This window comes from Schistocerca serialis, chromosome 12, assembly GCF_023864345.2.
Source record: "Schistocerca serialis cubense isolate TAMUIC-IGC-003099 chromosome 12, iqSchSeri2.2, whole genome shotgun sequence".
Classification (NCBI taxonomy): domain Eukaryota; kingdom Metazoa; phylum Arthropoda; class Insecta; order Orthoptera; family Acrididae; genus Schistocerca; species Schistocerca serialis.
This window is the reverse complement of record NC_064649.1, coordinates 21,359,092-21,364,273: the sequence shown is the minus strand read 5'-3', so window position 1 is coordinate 21,364,273 and position 5,182 is coordinate 21,359,092. Positions and strand designations below refer to the sequence as shown.

The 5,182-nt window shown below is 50.1% G+C and overlaps 1 pseudogene; it reads right to left on the bottom strand.

Moving 5' to 3' along the window:
• Positions 1–4,480: 4,480 nt before the first annotated feature.
• Positions 4,481–4,598, bottom strand: LOC126428519 (5S ribosomal RNA; annotated as a pseudogene).
• Between the last annotated feature and the right edge of the window lie 584 nt (positions 4,599–5,182).

Sequence of the window (5,182 nt, the reverse complement as noted above, 5' to 3'; positions counted from 1 at the left end):
AGGCGACCGCACCGCCACTTCCCAGCAAATTAGGGACACTGTTGCTCCTGGGGTATCGGCGAGGACCATTCGCAACCGTCTCCATGAAGCTGGGCTACGGTCCCGCACACCGTTAGGCCGTCTTCCGCTCACGCCCCAACATCGTGCAGCCCGCCTCCAGTGGTGTCGCGACAGGCGTGAATGGAGGGACGAATGGAGACGATTCGTCTTCAGCGATGACAGTCGCTTCTGCCTTGGTGCCAATGATGGTCGTATGCGTGCAGGTGAGCGCCACAATCAGGACTGCATACGACCGAGGCACACAGGGCCAACACCCGGCATCATGGTGTGGGGAGCGATCTCCTACACTGGCCGTACACCACTGGTGATCGTCGAGGGGACACTGAATAGTGCACGGTACATCCAAACCGTCATCGAACCCATCGTTCTACCATTCCTAGACCGGCAAGGGAACTTGCTGTTCCAACAGGACAATGCACGTCCGCATGTATCCCGTGCCACCCAACGTGCTCTAGAAGGTGTAAGTCAACTACCCTGGCCAGCAAGATCTCCGGATCTGTCCCCCATTGAGCATGTTTGGGACTGGATGAAGCGTCGTCTCACGTGGTCTGCACGTCCAGCACGAACGCTGGTCCAACTGAGGCGCCAGGTGGAAATGGCATGGCAAGCCGTTCCACAGGACTACATCCAGCATCTCTACGATCGTCTCCATGGGAGAATAGCAGCCTGCATTGCTGCGAAAGGTGGATATACACTGTACTAGTGCCGACATTGTGCATGCTCTGTTGCCTGTGTCTATGTGCCTGTGGTTCTGTCAGTGTGATCATGTGATGTATCTGACCCCAGGAATGTGTCAATAAAGTTTCCCCTTCCTGGGACAATGAATTCACGGTGTTCTTATTTCAATATCCAGGAGTGTAGATCAGGAACAGCAGAGGTCCCAGGACGCTTCCCTGGGGAACACCTGATATCACTTCAGTTTCACTCGATAATTTGCCGTCTATTACTACGAACTGCTGCCTTCCTGACAGGAAATCACGAATCCAGTCGCACAACTGAGACGATACCCCATAGGCCCGCAGCTTGATTAGAAGTCGCTTGTGAGGATCGGTGTCAAAAGCTTTCCGGAAATCTAGAAATACGGAATCAACTTGAGATCCCCTGTCGATAGCGGCCATTACTTCGTGCGAATAAAGAGCTAGCTGCGTTGCACAAGAACGATGTTTTCTGAAACGATGCTGATTACGTATCAATAGAGAGTTCCCTTCGAGGTGATTCATAATGTTTGAATACAGTATATGCTCCAAAACCCTACTGCAAAACCGACGTCAATGATATAGGTCTGCCGGCCGCGGTGTCCAGTGGTTCTACGCGCGCAGTCCGGAACCGCGGGACTGCTACGGTCGCAGGTTCGAATCCTGCCTCGGGCATGGATGTGTGTGATGTCCTTAGGTTAGTTAGGTTTAAGTAGTTCTAAGTTCTAGGGGACTGCTGACCACAGAAGTTAAGTCCCATAGTGCTGAGAGCCATTTGAACCATTTTTTTTATATAGGTCTGTAGTTCGATGGATTACTCCTACTACCCTTCTTAAACACTGGTGCGACCTGCGCAATTTTCCAATCTGTAGGTACAGATCTATCGGTGAGCGAGCGGTTGTATATGATTGCTAAGTAGGGAGCTATTGTATCAGCGTAATCTGAAAGGAACCTAATCAGTATACAATCTGAACCTGAAGACTTGCCCGTATCAAGCGATTTGAGTTGCTTCGCAACCCCTAAGGTATCTACTTCTAAGAAACTCATGCTAGCAGCTGTTCGTGTTTCAAATTCTGGAATATTCCATTCGTCTTCCGTGGTGAAGGAATTTCGGAAAACTGCGTTCAGTAACTCCGCTTTAGCGGCACAGTCGTCGGTAACAGTACCATCGGCACTGCGCAGCGAAGATATTGACTGGGTCTTGCCGCTTGTGTACTTTACATACGACCAGCATTTCTTCGTATTTTCTACCAAATTTCGAGACAATGTTTCGTTGTGGAACCTATTAAAGGCATCTGGCATTGAAGTCCGTGCCAAATTTCGCGCGTCTGTAAATTTTAGCCAACCTTCGGGATTTCGCGTTCTTCTGAACTTCGCATGCTTTTTCCGTTGCCTCTGCAACAGCGTTCGGACTTGTTTTGTATACCATGGGGGATCAGTTCCATCTCTTACCAATTTATGAGGTATGAATCTCTCAATTGCTGTTGCTACTATATCTTAGAATTTGAGGCACATCTCGTCTACATTTGCATAGTCAGTTCGGAAAGAATGGAGATTGTCTCTTAGGAAGGCTTCTAGTGACACTTTATCCGCTTTTTTAAATAAAATTATTTTGCGTTTGTTTCTGGTGGATTTGGAAGAAACGGTATTGAGCCTAGCTACAACGACCTTGTGATCACTAATCCCTGTATTAGTCATGATGCTCTCTATTAGCTCTGGATTGTTTGGGGCTAAGAGGTCAAGTGTGTTTTCGCAACCATTTACAATTCGCGTGGGTTCGTGGACTAACTGCTCGAAATAATTTTCGGAGAAAGCATTTAGGACAGTCTCGGAAGATGTTTTCTGCCTACCACCGGTTTTGAACAAGTATTTTTGCCAACATATCGAGGGAAGGTTGAAGTCCCCACCAACTATAACCGTATGAGTGGGGTATTTATTTGTTACGAGACTCAAATTTTCTCTGAACTGTTCAGCAACTATATTATCGGAGTCGGGGTCGGTAGAAGGAGCCACTTATTAACTTAGATCGACTGTTAAGCATAACCTACACCCATACCAATTCGCACGGAGTATCTACTTCGACTTCACTACAAGACAAACCACTACTAACAGACACAAACACTCCACCACCAATTCTGCCTAATCTATCTTTCCTGAACACCGTCTGAGACTTCGTAAAAATTTCTGTAGATCTTATTTCAGGCTTTAGCCAGCTTTCTATACCTATAACGATTTCAGCTTCTGTGCTTTCTATTAGCGCTTGAAGCTCAGGGACTTTGCCAGCACAACTACAACAATTTACAACCACAATTCCGACTGCTCCTTGATCCAAGCACGTCCTGTATTTGCCATGCACCCTTTGAGATTGCAGCCCACCCCGTACTTTCCCGAGGCCTTCTAACCTAAAAAACCGCCCAGTCCACTCCACACAGCCTCCGCTACCCGTGTAGCCGCCAGCTGAGTGTAGTGAACTCCTGACCTATTCAACGGAACCCGAAACCCCACCACCCTATGGCGCAAGTCAAGGAATCTGCAGCCAACACGGTCGCAAAACCGTCTGAGCCTCTGATTCAGACCCTCCACCCAGCTCTGCACCAAAGGTCCGCAGTCGGTTCTGTCAACGATGCTGCAGATGGTGAGCTCTGCCATCATCTCGTAAGCAAGACCGGCGCCTTCACCAAATCAGATAGCCGCTGGAATCCAGAGAGAATTTCCTCAGATCCAAAGCGACACACGTCATTAGTGCCGACATGTGCCACCACCTGGATCTGGCTGCACCCTGTGCTCTTCATGGCATCCGGAAGGACCCTTCCCACATCAGGAATGACTCCGCCCTGAATGCACACGGAGTGCACACTGGATTTCTTCCCCTCCTTAGCCGCCATATCCCTAAGGGGCCCCATTACGCGCCTAACATTGGAGCTCCCAACTACCAATAAGCCCACCCTCTGCGATTACCCGGGCCTTGAAGGCTGAGGATCATCTTCTGAAACAGGGCAGGCAGCTGCATCTGGCTCAACCAGAGACAGTGGCTGAAACCTGTTTGTCAGACGCACCGGGGAGGCTTTCTGATCAGTCTCCGGGGACGTCTTTCGCTGCCTGCCACGCCTTGGAACGACCTACCAATCAACCACAGGCGAGGGCTCAGCCCCACTGCGGGCAGCAACCGGGGCAACCACAGTGGCAGACCGATCTGGGGACAGACGGGACGAGGTTGACATCCCCGTGATACCCAAGTCCGGCTCCCCACAGTGGTGCCCATTGGCAACAGCCTCAAGCTGCGCGACCGAAGTCAGCGCCGCTTGCAGCTGTGAGCGAAGGGATGCCAACTCAGCCCTCATCCGAACACAGCAATCACAGTACCTGTCCATTCTAATCGATGTTGAACAACAGTTACGGAAACACGAGTCCGTGCCTAGATAACGCAAGGGAAACACGCAAAGAATGTATTAACTAACCGGTACAAATGCCTAACGACTGCGCTACAATCTGCCTGAATTTACGAGACTAAACTAAACACTGTCCGAACAGGCCTTGGAAGGCCCAACGGACCGACCGGCCGCCGTGTCATCCTCAGCCCACAGGCGTCGCTGGATGTAGATATGGAGGTGCATGTGGTCAGCACACAGCTCTCCCAGCCGTATGTCACTTTACGCGACCGGAGCTGCTACTTCTCAGTCAAGTAGCTCCTCAGTTTGCCTCACAAGGGCTGAGTGTACCCCGCTTGCCAACAGCGCTCAGTAGACCGGACGGTCACCCATCCAAGTGCTAGCCCAGCCCGACAGCGCTTAACTTCGGTGATCTGACGGGAACCGGTGTTACCACTGCGGCAAGGCCGTTGGCACATAATAGGGACTAGTCTTCAGTAATCTATTCTCTTTCACTGTTTACAGCCGGCCGAAGTAGCCGTGCGGTTAAAGGCGCTGCAGTCTGGAACCGCAAGACCGCTACGGTCGCAGGTTCAAATCCTGCCTCGGGCATGGATGTTTGTAATGTCCTTAGGTTAGTTAGGTTTAACTAGTTCTAAGTTCTAGGGGACTAATGACCTCAGAAGTTGAGTCCCATAGTGCTCCAAGCCATTTGAACCATTTTGAGCCACTGTTTACAACAGTCTGCCAACGCTGGGGTAACTTTCCGATGCCGCGACAGTAGAAATCATGTGCCTTTGAAGTGAATAACTCGTCGATCCATGTTTGGAGCACGTCTTCATCCGGAAAGTATGTTGCTTGTAGGTTGTTTGATAGAGGGCGAAAAAGATTAAAATCTGATGGCGCAAGATCAGGTGAATAATGTGGGTGCGAAGTGACTCCCCAAACCAACTCCTGTATAATGTTTTCGTCAGTCTGTCAGAATGGGGGAAGGTGTTCGCGTGGAATAGTATCACTTCCGCAGTCTTCCTGGTCGTTGTTCTTGCACTGCATCTGAAA